Raw genomic sequence first — 14,735 nt, 5'->3', positions numbered from 1 at the left:
GCTTTTTTAAAAACTTAATAAAAAAATTAAATAAAAAAATCATTTAAGTAAAAAACAAATCCTTTTTTTAAAAAAAAAAGCATTGATATTTATCCACCCTGAATGAATGCCAGGTAGGTGGTAAAATTCAACCTGGGATAAATCAGCACTGAATCAATGGGATAAATCAGCACTGAATCTGAATATCTAAACTCACTTTGAGTATATGTATTTACATTTGTATTTCCTGCCAGGAGTGGAATAGAAGTTGTAAGCTGATTGTATGAGCAGGAAGACAAATGTTGCCTTTCATGGACCCAATATGTAGGGATCTATCTGTGAGCGAAAGGGATTTTCATGGGCCCTTGTGGTATGTGCAGCTGATTTTGTGGCCCTTCACTGCTGATTGACCAAGGGGTCCTAGTGGCCCCACTCCTTACCACTGATTGGGGAGAGGGGCACACCTACATGGCTGGTGGCTCCTTCTTTTCCCCTCCAGTGGGCTGTGAGACCAGGCTGTAGTGGCCATGAGGACTGCTGGCTCCCACTGGGGAGCTAGCATTTTATTTTGAGTACTTTTTTTTTTTGGTTTCATGGACAATGCCCAATTTCACGGGTTCCATGAAATCTGTGAAATCGCAAATTAAATAGTTCCCTACCAATAATATAATAAGCAAATCTAGAGAAGAGATATTAACTTAGCACAGTCTATTGCCTCCAAATCATGGCTGTTTTAGGGCCCAACTTTCAAAATTGCATGTCAATTCCTCTGATGCCCAAGCACACACGATCATTGCAACAGTCTGAGATCAGGTATCCTCAGTCTTATGGTCCATTACAACAGGTGATGGAAAACATAGACATAAGTCTGAGAGAGAAAGTCAGCTACAGCATACACTGAGCCTTACCAATATTATACTAGACTAATACTGTGCATTCAGAGTTCACTATTAACACAACATTTTTTTTGCTTATAATCAGAGGACACCTGATTTTGCAGTTGCTAATATGCAATGGGGCAGGGAAAGACATTGCTATATATTTCTCCATGTGATTTTTTAGTATGTACCTATGAAATGTAATGTACATCCCCAAATATTCTTCCAAAAATGAAAGTGAATTAGGACCTAACTATGATGATCCTTTAATTCAGTTTGGAACTCATTATGGCTATTTCTGTGAAAAATACAAAATGGCTAGGGACAGAAATTACACACAAACTGGTATAAGTGATTGGAAAGTGTTTCAGGTCTGTAACAGAACAGAAGTTCAGTGCACATAAACCGCTTTCAAAATGACTGAAACTGGTTTAATATAAACCTGGATGGACTCAGTCTCAGATCTAACTGATTTAGGTTAAATTGGTTTATTGAACTTCTGTGCCAGATCCCCTCTAGATACAAGTTAACTCACAGCCCCCCAGAATTCCAGGATGCTTTACACCTCTCCAGCTCTAGCACCCCTCAGCTTCTGGCCTGGACCACCACAAACCTGTGGCTGAATTTCCAAAATCAAAAGTGAATGTCTGTTCATTTGTTTATCATTTCAATCTATGCAGTTGAGATTAACTTGCAAAGATTGAATTGATTCAGCCTTGGGCTTTTTGACTGTCTATACTTAGCCAACATGCATAATGGAAAGTTGCCTGAAAACCTCTTGGGATCCTTATCTGTAGCTGTTCCCACCCCAATTGTGGAATATATGTAGCCAGTACCAAAATCCTTCTGCCACAGGGTTGCTGAGTGACCCTGAGTAGGTCATGATGGCTCACAATGTTTCATTCTCCATTTTGCCCCCTTTTGTAAGTATGAAACGTGTTTGATAAAATAATGCCTAGTGTTTTGCTCTCCATAACAATACACATTTAATATTAAATAACTGTATTATCTAAACCTGCTTAGAATGCTGGACACTATTGATGGCATGTCTATCTCATTACTTTTTCCTGAGGTGCTGTTAGCAGAAAATTTCAGGGGAAAAAGACAAGTGTAAATACAACATAAGAGTCATAAATACAACAGGCTTGCCTCTCCTTTCCCATATACTGCAGTCTTTTGGGTCTAACTCCACTGGCTTCAATAGGCTTTGGATCAAAATATGAAGTAGATGAACCATCACTCCATTTGACAGTAGTGAATGCCATCCTGTAAGAGCAGGGCCTGTCCAAGGGCAGCCAAGCCCTCCAAAATGTTCAGCCATGGGGCATTTTGCTAACTGAAGGAGTGTCCCACTTCACAAGTTCTCAGAAAAGGTGGGGACTGGGATAGTTGTGAGGGACTAGCTTGCTGTAAGGAGAAGCCAGGGTGCTGTGCTGGGGGGAAGCCAGAGCAAAAAGTGGTTCTTCTAATATTAGGAGAGGAGAGAGCCTTTGTTTTGTTTTGTCTGTTTTGTTTGAGAGTGAAGCTTATTTTGTATAGACTAAAATCCCCTCAGGAACTAATAATAGGGCAGAGGGGTGAGTGCCTACACATCCTTATTCCCATCCTACTTACCAGGAAATTATTATGCGGGGATTCCTTATTTCAAATAATGCTTGAACCACAAGTAGCATCATATCAGGCTTCTGCAAAGGAAAAACAGCTAGTTAGTTTTTTTTTTTATGTAGCTCTCAAATACACGTCCTTCTCTTACCCCTATAAAGTTTAAACCAGTGGTTCTCAATCTTTTTTGTAACAGGATCCATTTGTAAACATTGAAGGCCGGTTGCAACCCAGTGATCCTTACTCCTGACCCGCTGCCCCTGCCCCAGGCCCCAGCCCTGCAGTGTGTGGGCAGGGGGTGGATGTGCAGGGCAGGAAGGTGTATGTAAGGCATGGGGGGCCCCAAGGAGCCCCTTGCAGGCTAGCACTCTGCCAGCCTGCAAAGGAAAATCCAAGGTTTCCCATGTTTTTCTCCTTTAAAGGAGAATCCATTTTTAAAGTTTGTTCATGACCCTTTCATATATTCTTGCAACCCACTTTTGGGTTGCAACCCATGGGTTGAGAAACACCGCTTTAAACAATAACACAGTGCTAAAGGCATTGTTCATTTTCTAATCTTCTCAGATGCTGGGATTCCAAAACATACAACTCTTTCAAAAATGACTCTATTGCCATCTGGTGGCAAATGTCAGGAATTGTTCTGAGAATGTAAAGGAGCAAAGAGTGCCCAGAGTGTGGAATTTTAACCAAAAAATCCTGCCCCTCCCTCCCCCCCAATACACAAGGAAATATTTTCAGCAGCCAAAGCACATCTCTAACAAAGAAAACCCCATTACCACAAGAACAGATAAGACAAATTTTAGTAATTCGCAGTTAGATGTTCATTCTTTTTCATCTATATGAATTTTTAAAAAACAAATTTCAGGTTTCCTTCCTGGGTTTCTTTTCTGTGACTATTCTGGAGACCAAGTTCACCAAGAGAGAAGTTCCAGAGCTGTAAGTATTGTGATGCTGGACTGTGGGGGGTTAAAGGAGCAAGTGAGGAGAACTACCTGAAGGAGCTTTCTGCATTGGTTGTCCCTACAGCGAGTGTTGGGTGAATCTGAACCTATCCCTTTTTTTCTCAGGTAATAGAAACGAGGCATAGTCACTCCCTTGGAGATACTGATCCTGAGAGCAGCAGAGCTGATTGCGTAACACAAAAAAGGAAGCAGGAAGACTGTGTAGCTAAGTCACTTAAGTGTAACTTTCTTCTTCTCCACATCTGAGGTTGGTACTGAGTAACAGGAAATCAATACCATACAATGTCTTTAGCTGAGAAATCTTTACCCTATCACTAAGTGAAAAAATCAGAGATAAAATGTCATGAACACCCACTACCACTTATTTAGAGTTTAGTTGTAATTTAGTTGTCATAATTTTGTAGCATGCTACCACATATGCTGTTGTTGATTTATCTAAAGATTAAAAAAAAAAAAAGCCAACTTAGTAGTATGAAATGTCACTAGAGACTCTGCTGCCACATGTTTGTCAGGAAGTAGGGGAGTAGCCACTGTGGCATTGTTAAGTATAGTTTATGGGGTGTTCAGATTAGCTACATGAGAATGAACAAAGTCCCACGATGCTTCTCTAGTATTTCAAAAGTAATTTTATTCAAGAATCTGCCCCGGGACTAAGGGGCTGAACTGCAGCTCTGATTTCAGAACCAGAGTCTTGGATTGGGGAATGATAGGCCCAGGATCTAGTTTAAGCTCTTACAGTAATAAGTACCACCTGTTGCATGGCTCCCATGTGTTAGTGATAAGCAATGATCCATGTCCTCATTGCTCATTCTGTATTATTACAGATTTCTTCCAATAAAAGTGTTGATAAAGGTTGGCAAAGCCAACATGAATGAAAGCCATTCTGTATAGGTTTTAAATCCCAGAGTGGCGAAAAGTTAGCCTCAACAACAACCAACTAACTACAAACAACAACTCCATGCGTATTGTCTTAAGTGGTTACATTTTAAAAAACTTGTATAACTTCTAAAGCTTTATTTTTCTGGTTTGGAGCCATAACTCTGTAACAGATTTTAATGTTAAGGCTGTTCTTGTGAATTTTTATACTGTTTTTGTTCCTTTACATAGAGAGGGTTTTATATTTTGGGTTTTTTTTGTACTTGCCATAGCTACTTGCATAGGTGACTGGTACCTTCTGAATCTGTGGGGGGCATCCACAGAAGCCGCCAATGGTGGTGGCCCTGTCAGGGGGGTCACCAGCCCTGCCAGCAGTGTCTGTGTCAGCCGTTGGGGGGGGAACGGGGACGGACACCGGCCCCGTCATGGGGGGAAAGTGCACCCCCATGCACCCCCTACCAGTCGCCCCAAATGCTTGCTGTCCCAAATGTCAGTTTTTCCTTTGTTCGCGGGGGAGGGGAAGAGATTGTGTATCAAGTTGGAATATTGATTGTTTGTACCTTGTGTAACCATTTATAGTAGCACAGATGACTGGGAAGGTGAAAGATACTGAATCAGAATGGGATGTTTTACATCTCTTTTACATTGGTTTAAACAAGTCTATTAGCTGTGAGTAACAAGAGAGCTGAGCCGTAAAAATGAACATCCTCAGCAGCAACCCAGCAATTATGGCCCAGGGACAAAACCAGCAAAGATTATCAAGACATTAAGCATTTAATTTATTAAATGTTTTTAATTATTAAGCATTTAGTTTCCTATTTCCTATTAAGCTATTATTAAGCATTTAATTTCTTATATTAAATTGATTCCAACATTTCATATGTGGTATAGTGACTGGGGGAAGAGGGAAGAAGGAAACTTAAAATGCCAGGGGTTCTCTCCCATGTCAATATGTAACACCTTCAGTAGCAACTATGTTCAATAGCACCTGGTTTATTGAACAGGTTACTTCAGACACAGCTTGAGACGGTGTCTTTCATAATAAAAAGGTGTGTTTTTATGAGTTAGCTAACGTGCTATCCATCTTACTGTAAAATCCTAGTGTAGACAAGGCAATATAATGGTAATTCTAGATTGGTTCCAAGTCAAGATGAATCTAGGTGGATACAGGGAAGAGCTAAACGTTACCTCAGCCATCTGCATTGACACAAAACTGCCATTGCCTTGGCTTTCCCAAGATTTTGCAATAAGATTGTAACTCATTGTAAAAGACCCACCTTTCCGTTAGTGGCAACAACTTGCGTCTTCACTACCAAAACAAGTGGTTTTATCTTGAACGAATGTCAGAACTGTGGATTGCATGTATTGTAGACACAGTTGAGATAGCTGGAGCACTAGAAGCAGTCTAGCTACAGAAGAATGGAGCTCTGAAGGTGTATCTACATGTTCATATTAATGTGATGCTCCAAAGTTTATTGCCCCAGGTGTGCTGTTTCCATGTGCACCTGGGAATGTAGCACATTGAGCTAGGTCAGAGCAGCCCTGACTGGCAGGAGGCCCCAGGGGTCAGCCTGCCAGCCCAGGACTGCTCCCCCAGGCTCAACATGCTGCAGAGGGGCTGTGTGGGGCATGAGGGTGCTTCAGTGTGGGACTAGCCAGCAGGCAGCCCCCATACTGAAGCACCCTTGTGCTCCAGCCAACAGGGGCAGTGTCTACACGTGCACTACGATGGAGTTTTTCACTCTGCAGCAGGATAGTAGTACTTGTATTTACAAGTGCTACCCTGCTGCTGTGTAAATTAGTTTACTCCAGCCTAATAGGGGCAAACAAATAGGTGCCAAGATATTTACTGTACAGCTAATTAATCTACATTAAATGCGCCCTAAATGGGCTAATTTAATATACTAAAAAGCAGCATAAATTATTATATAATGTATTTTATGCTGCAGTGACTAGACTGGCTTTTAGTACCTAAGCACACTTGTTCAAAGCTAGTTTGGGTATCTTGTCACGACCTGTAACTAGCCCTGTTATTAAGAAACAGGGCGGCCCCTTTAAATGCAGCACCTTCCAGGCATGGCTGGCTGGCCAAGCAAGGGTTAAGGATCAAGCCCTGCCAGCTGGTCAGGTGTCAGGAAGGGGAAGGCCAGAACCATATAAACTTCAAGTGGAGAAGGCCAGGGAGGCAGCACAGAGGGAGACTTCTGATGACTATGGAGCAGCTGCAGCAACCTCTTCGGGAAGAATATGCCACGCTGTGAGACAGAAGCACACATAAAGTAAGCGGGCACTTTGCCCCTCTTATTTTTTTCTATTATTTTCATTATATGGCCATAGGAGCCTATGGTTTATGTTTGATGTTAAAATGCCAGTGGTTTGTGGCTGAGGCTGTATGAGACCTCATTAGTGCTGAGGGGTGCTGTGATAGAGGGCTCAAGAAGCCCTGCTGCACTAGGGGCGCAGTCCTAAGGCCATGAGCCCAAAGTCGCTTGAAGGGGAGATAGGAGCCCTGAAGCCAGGTCCTAGTGGGTGGACTTAGGCAAAAGGCCTTAACTACAGAAAGAGAGCCAAAGCTGGAGGGGGCTAAAGCCCCAACAGCTTGGTGCCACAGGGGTGCAGTGTAGGAGGGCCAGTAGGCCTGGTGTTGTAGAGAGTACGGAACGGAGGGCCATGAGCCCGAATGAGTTGGAGAGCTAGAGCCTCAAAGTCAAGCCCTGATTAGTGAGTTTTGACTGATAAACCTAGCTAGAGAGAGGGGGTAAGCCCACAGCGGCTGAGATCCCAACATAAAGAGAAATCTATAAAACGTATGTGAGGCACGGGCACGTCAAAGAGAGGTAGGAGCATGCATTTTTGCCCTTAAGGCACCACCTCATTATCCTATGGGTGGTGAGCCTGGAGCCTGTCTGGGAACCCGTGGGTCAGCCTCCCTCTTTGTTTAGAACCAAGTAACATCAAGTCATGGCAGACGAGTGAAGGGGGAAGCTGGTCCCCAGAGAAGGAAAATCCAGCAAGACTTGATGGGGGCACAACCACAACAACAACAAAAAATGCAGCTGAAGATGGCCCCCTGTCACATAGCCATATGCAATCTGTCGTGCAGTCTTACCTGGACAGGGAACACATTGTAAAATCATGAGGAAGACCAAGGCATGGGTATTTTTTTATCTGTATAACATTACATCCCTAGGCAGATACTTGGGAAAGCTAAGATAAATGAATTAAAAGTCTGAATTTAAGACACATTAATTAAGCTGCACTAAATCCCTGTGTATGTGCTCTCATTCAGAAGTAAAATGGCCTTATTTAATTGATTTTTGGAAGTGAATTTTTGTACAGTTTAATTAAGTGAGTTTTAAATTCACACTTTTAGTTAATTCAGTTTAGGTTCCCACGTAGACAAGCTGAAATTGAGGATAATCATTTTGTATCACCTGGGGTTTACTTCAACTAGCTGCACTGAGGTATAAATTACGGCCCAGATTCCATTAGGATTTTCTATTGAGAGAGCCACCTCCTTTTAAAAACACATCTTTTTGTGCAGTGAAGACTTGGGCACAATACAAGGCTAACCTTCTTCCCTTCTCCTCAATTAAGAATTGTTTTAGAGCAGAAACCATTAAAAATCAATATGTGAAACCACCCGGGTTTTCTCTGTTTAAATCCCAAATTCTCTGATTAAAACACCCCCAAAATCTGTGTTAATCCACCAATTAAAATGAAATACCACTATATATAGCAGTGTCAGTTGAACTCTATGTTTAATTGATATATGTACAATTTTAAAGCAATTTTGAAGTCTCCTGGTGCCTCAAGTATTATAGTAAAATAAATTCTAAATATCTATATATTTTGGCATTTGATTTTGGGTTTTTTATTGTGGAAAATCAGAGCTCCCCCTGCCTCTTCCACTCACCAGCCAGCCTGCAGGTCCAGCTGCAGTTGTCCCCTCCACTGATTTGTTTCTCTGAGCAGCCCTGATATGCCAGTGCCCGGCCCCTGCCCATGTTGTTGTCCCTCTCTCTCAAGCCACTGCCCACCCAGCCTTGCTGGTGCCCCTCAGTCCCAACCTGCAGCCCACTGTCTCTGCTGGTGCCCCTGCTAGAGCCCCTTAATATTAAACCTCAGCTCTGATGATGCAGGGACACCTCACCATGATGGCATGGCTGGTTCCCAGCAGTGGTGGTGGCAGCACCAAACCTCCCCACCCTGCTCTGCCTTCCCTCACTGGGTCTTGTCCACTGGACTGTGGAGGCCTCTGGGGGAGGGTAGCAAGGTAGGGAGCCCTGAGCCCTACAGCAGGCAGCCCGCTTCTTCGCCCTCTCTGTGCACAAATCTGGAGGGGCATGTGTTCGGCCATAACCCCCTGACATACTGCCTCTAGTGCCTGACCCATCCCTGGGAATGTGCATAGAGGCAGGAAGCCAGTCGCTCTGCTACCCTCTGGATGAGCCACCCCCCATACACCCTGTTCCCCCAGCTGGGCGCCACAACTGCACATTTCTGCCCTGGTCCTGGACCCTGGGCACTGCTCCAGCCATTAAACCTGCTCCACTACTTCCCTTACCATGGGGGCCTCAATCTGTTCTTCCCATCCCACTGTGTTGGCTATGGCCCTCCTCTCTACAGACTTATCTGCAGGCAGCTGGGGAGCTGGTCTTCACCACTGCCTGGCTGCATTGCTGGTCATGTGCATGTGATGACACCTGCATTATGCTCCACCCAGCCCCAAACAGTCCCTTGCAGGCTGGAACTCTGCCAGCCTGCAAGGGGAAACCAGTGGTTTCCTGCATTTTTTCTCTTTTAAAGGAGAAAATTCACCTTTTTATGTGGCAAATGGAAAACCCAGACCCCTGGTTATTATAGATTCCTCCCAATAAATCCCAGAATGGCAAGAAATTAGACTTGCTTAATAATATTCAATTAACTTTTTAACTTTTAAATAAAATGTAAAAAAATATCGTGTTGTTCTTAGCAATTGCTTTCTTGTATTGATTTCTATAACTCCTAGGGCTTTATGACTTCAACTTTGAACTCTAACTCTGTGATGAGTTTTAGTATTAAGGAACTCTTTGATTTTTCTACATTACTACTTATTCCTTTGTTTAAAGATTTTTGGGGGTCTTTTTTTAAAGCACTGTACTTGAATTTCACGTACTTCATGTCCCAAATGTCAGGTTTCATGTGTGGGGGAAGAAAGATTGTGTATTAACTTAGACTTTATAGGCAAATACTTACACTTTGTGAATGGAAAATAAAGCTTTGGTATGGTGCCTAGGTATGGCTTCTGGGGGCTAGGAGGAGATGGGCTCTAATTTTCATTAAGACAATAATGAACTCTAATTAGACCTCAACAGGTGCATATGGTGCTGCCCCTGGTGAATAAATCATGTGTGACATGAAGTGTTCAAGAAGCACCTAATTTAGTTATTCTTTCCAGATTGCTTTTCACAGGTTCCTTTTCCACACTAGACTTCTCAGTGTGCAGCACCTGCTCACTATTGCTTCCATCCAGCTGCAAGGCAGCTGGGGGCAGCAGAACAAAAGAGAGTCCCTACTTGAATACTGTTCCATGATCTCACCCTGTCAAGGTTCACTGTAGAAGCCCTAACCATAACACAGTCTTGCTTCAAAAGGAATTACTGTTGAAGCTCCCATTGTCTTCAGTGTTGCTGGATCTCTTATACACCATCAAACAGTCTGAATTTGAATTTACTTAGGAAGTCAAAGGTAACTTAGCGCATAATCTTTTCCCCATGTGTAGGATCAAATCTTGCTCTCTGTATAGGTGAGCAGCTACAAAATTCAGATCATTTAAAAGCAGACATAAAACCCCTGTACCTTGTCCAGAGAAATGAATAGTACCTGGACAATGTCATCTCAGAGGGGTGTCTGAATTTGCTGCCTTGCAGCACTATTTGAGGCTTCAGTCCACTATGACTTCTGTGAGGGCTCATCAATTCTGAACCAACTCCTGAACAATGTATGTGAAAAGGTGAGACCCCTTCTTGGTTTATGTGAGGCAAAAACCACTGGAGGGAGCCAGAGAACTAAAAAGAATCCCAACTCCTTTTTTAGTTTAAAAAAAATGTATTTTTATGCAACCATGGGTCCACATACCAGTGAATTCCCAAACTTTTTTATTTTCTCCCACAGCAATAAAGTAATGGGATAAACTGGCAATTATCCAGACCTGTTCTGTAGTTGCAAGACATTTTATTAATGCCTCACTTTAATGCCATTGTTTCATACTTATTTCTTTGTTTACTCCTTTTGTCTTGCTTTTTTACTTGCTGAGTGGCTTTATTGTCTCTTGTCAAAAGCCAGAGCGACTTTAATCTGTTATATGGATAATCTGCTACATGGGTCACATCACTGATGTATGAGAGCCACTCAGAAGCTTAGCCCCTCTTGTCATAGATGTGATCCAGATATTTATGGAGTTTTCCTTCAAACACTCCTGGGGGTAAAGAAGGAGCATTATCTCCATTTTATAAGTGGTAGACTGAGGCACAGAAACTGAGGGCCAGATCCAATAAAATATGTAGGAGGCATTTGGGTACCTAAATCCAAAACCAAAATCCTAAAAAATATGGTTTGGGTGCCTGAACTCTACAGGCATTTTAAAATTTTCCTGGCACATTTTAATCAGTGAATATTTAATGCATAAAAACAGGAACAGGCCTTGGAGAAAGGACATGAACCCAAGGCTCTCATGCCAAAAGGCCCTTGTCAAGGCTGCAGAATCATGCTTCCTCTTGCTCTCTTTTTATGGCCTAATTAATCTTGAATTCTCTTCTGCACTTTCCTGCTCTTCCATGCATTTCAAGGGAGTCTAAATGGCTAATACAGCATTCTGGATTCTATTTGAGGGGCTAAATACAAGTTCATTAAAGGCATGCAGACTATGGCCTGAAAAGACATGCATTTGCTTAATTGTATACTCTGAATAATTCTATTCAACTTTGTTTACAGTGCCCAGCATTCAGCCTACATATGAATTTTTGCAGGATTGGGGCTTTATCTTGAGCTGTGAGATCTCCAGCAGCCCCACTACAGCTGGGCAGTCATAAAGGCTGCCTTCAAATAGCATTGTCACAGACACTCTGGCCACTCCTGAACACACCTTTTCCCCAAACATACACTCATGCATGAAAGACAGCGTCCCCACAAAAGGATGTTTTCATCTTGATACGTATAATTTGTTACTACAGAATGAAAGCGCAATGTAGGTTGCACATTGAAAGTGAAGCAGACTTCTAAATCCAGGACTGTAGTTGAATGTGGCCACACTGTGGTAATGTGAAATCAGATATGGGATGGATGCAGGTAACTGGTAAGTGAATTATTGTGTGTTCATTGTTTTATGTCCTGAGTGTTCTGGTTTTAAGAAAGTTATCCCTTATCCGATGAAATCTTGTCACTGAAAAATGAACTGGAATTGTGCCTGCTCAGTGTTACCCATTATTTCAGAGCATGTATCCTGCAGTAGGTTGTATGGATTAGCTGGCACAATTCACCGGAAGCAGTCAGAGATGTATGACCCATGTGATAAAGTGCACTTATCCCACAGCTGTATGTACATTTTCTTTTTTTATTGCCCAGGGTGGGATATCCCCATCTATTCACGTACCTCCCACACACAGGAGCAACCCTGAACTTCCCTGAAACATTCTAATCAGTCTCCCAGATGCACCACTGCTCTAAAGAGAGCTCGTACATTTTAGAATTACTTCCTTAATGCACATCTGCACAATTCTTCTTCCTCTCCCCCCGCCCCCATTTCCTTTTTGCTGCCTACAGCACTGCAAGCCCCCAGAGCATATGAGCAGAGGTGAGAAATCCCTCAAACCCCTTTTAATCTACCCCATGATTCAGCACAGCACTGGCAACACTCATCTGGCGGAGGGCTTTCCACCCTACTTGGTTTTTTGACCTTTGCATTTATGTAGCCTTACATAGTGGCCTGACTCTTTCTTATCATGCAAGTGCCAGTAAATTATTCTGTGCTTAATGGCTGTGGTTAAAACCGTCACCCTGAAATGCTGAACATCAGGCACTCAGAACTCAAGCTGGGAAAGTGAAAGGCCTTTTTATTGACCATCAGACAAACTGCATATATGCAATCAAAAAAGATGACTCCTTGCCTTTTGGAGGAGAGAAAGTGACCCCATGACCTTCTACTTTGTTAGTAATGACTTATAACTTCAATTTCACACCATAAATCCCCCCAGTACTAGCAGAATCCCTCCATGGAAAACTCGGGTAGGAAGCTAGTCCTCATCTTGTTGTTTTTCAGTGCATCTAATTACTGTTACAGGAACAATAATGTTATTCCTCCACTGATCTTTGCATTAAATTTGGCAGCATTGACATTCTTTAATGGGAGTTTATTTCAGGGTTAAGAGGGAGAATAGCTTAGAAGATTGAATGGCAAACTGGGAAGCAGTTGCTCAGGAACTCTGGCAGTGACTGTCTTTTTATGGCCTTAGAAATGCCCACTAATTTATTTCAGATATATTAGTTTTTTGGTGCTTAGCCTAAAAAAGAACAATAGCTTGGCTTTTTTCAGGAGTGCTGAACACTTTCAGCTCCAAAGATCTTCAAGGGGATCTGTAGGTGTGACACACTTTTAGAGAGAAGCTCAAATTTAGCACTGCAAAATGCTAAGTTCATTTAGAACTTCAAAATGGAGGGCTCCCCAAATTGGAGGCTAGCCTTGAAATCTTCAAGCTCAACCTCTAAGTATCTCAGCTCCCTGGTTTCTAAAAGGGGAGAGTAAAGCTTATGTGGGAGTTGGGGTTGTTCATGTCTGGCTGTGAAGTGTAATGGAAGTTCTGGGTTTCATAATAAAGACCAACTTGGCCAGTGGGTCAGTCCCTCGGTACACAGAAATAGGTATATACCAACTCCGTCAAGTAGTTTTCAGTCTTCCCCTTTATCCCACTTTCTCTCTGGTTCAGTTGGTTTTCTCTCTGGCTCTCCGCCCATACTTTTACTTCTCTGGTATTTTCCCTGCTCCCACTAGTTCCCCTCTGTTGCTGGTGCCCAACCAAGTCTTAGTGGTGCCTTTTACTCTCTTTAGTCTGCTCTTCCCTAAGCTGCCTTCTTCCAACGTGTCACTTCTCCATTTTGCCCCTTCTCCTGTTAAAGGTGCAGCATCACACCTACCCTGCTTGCTCTTTAAACAGAAATACCAAGAAAAAAGGACCAATTCTGTTTTTGTTGCACTCAACACTGACTATTTAGTTTGAGGCTGAAAATGAAAATTGGCCTGTTGCCTGCACAATAAAGAAGAGAGAATGGGTAATGTGCCAGTCCAGCCTGGAGTGTTGCTGAGTTCCTCCTCAACTCTGCCCAGGTATAGCAAATCATACTAGCTTTGCAGTATGACAACATGGATGACTGTTCTCCTTATATTCAGTACAATGGGACTATGTCTAGGGCAACTTTGAAACTATCTTTTTCTCTCTCTGTTCAATGAAAAGAATTACTGCAGGGATAGGATTGTCAAGTATTTGCACCCCTCTGCTTGTATTAATTGTTGCCTCTATCCCAGTATAAGCCCCAGTTAGGATCAAGATCTAAATATGCTAGATGCTATTCACAGACATAGCCTCTGCCCCAAAGATCTAATTGTAATCTCAGACAAGATGGAGTATGCAGATATAACAAGCAGCCCTAGAAAGATGATGTTTCATTTACATTACCTCCACAGTGCCAAGCAGCCAAGCAGCAGAGGGAGTTTGGCATTGCTGGGAGAATGGAATTTCTCCCAGTAAAAACTGAACATGTGTATATGGCTGTGGGAACTAGAAGCAAACATGGCAGAGAGAAGTTTGGTACAAACTAATTTCCCCTAAATTACTCATGGGTAAAATAGCCAAAGTGGGCTCCATGCTGCCACAGCTATGCTGCTTTTGATACCTAAGCTAGCCTGTTTCAAGCCAGTTGTGGAGTCTGTACTATGCTATATTCTTCAGCATGGCCAGATACACAGCAGTCCTGGTCAGGAGAAGTCTGGATAAACTCCCACAGGAAGACATTACAATGGTTCAGGTTTTCTCACAGGCAAATCTGTGTCTAGAAAATGAAGTGTATGGTCTATGGAATGAAATATGGGTCTTCTATTCCAAGAGAAGAATGTTTGAAAGAACATGAAGAATTCAAAGGAATCCACTGCAGTCTGTGAAGACCCTTGCAAGTCAACTGCATTTTTAAGGCTGTGTACAGTCCAAGTGCTCTGACATTTGTCAGACATGCAGATCACTGTAACCAGCAAATGGATTAATCTATATAAATTCTGGAACTGCTGCTTCTGCTAAAAAATCATTATGTTAGAAGCAGGGCATGGTTGATAATATATTTTATTGGACCAACTATATCACTGGGAAAGAAGACAGGCTTTTGAGTACAATATGGCCTTCCCTGAATGACT

The 14,735-nt window shown here is 42.5% G+C and overlaps 1 long non-coding RNA gene across 2 annotated transcripts in view; it reads left to right on the top strand.

Moving 5' to 3' along the window:
• The window catches only part of LOC109283852 (uncharacterized), a 139,337-nt gene that overhangs the window by 95,547 nt on the left and 29,055 nt on the right, over positions 1-14,735 (top strand). For both annotated transcript variants that reach the window (XR_002091137.2, XR_002091139.2), the window contains exon 3: positions 3,527-3,668. This is a non-coding gene — a long non-coding RNA (uncharacterized LOC109283852). The remainder of the gene's footprint in view (positions 1-3,526; positions 3,669-14,735) is intronic.

This window comes from Alligator mississippiensis, chromosome 3 (assembly GCF_030867095.1).
Source record: "Alligator mississippiensis isolate rAllMis1 chromosome 3, rAllMis1, whole genome shotgun sequence".
Classification (NCBI taxonomy): Eukaryota; Metazoa; Chordata; order Crocodylia; family Alligatoridae; genus Alligator; species Alligator mississippiensis.
Note: the sequence above shows the minus strand (reverse complement) of the source record. Positions and strands in the feature narration are given on the sequence as shown.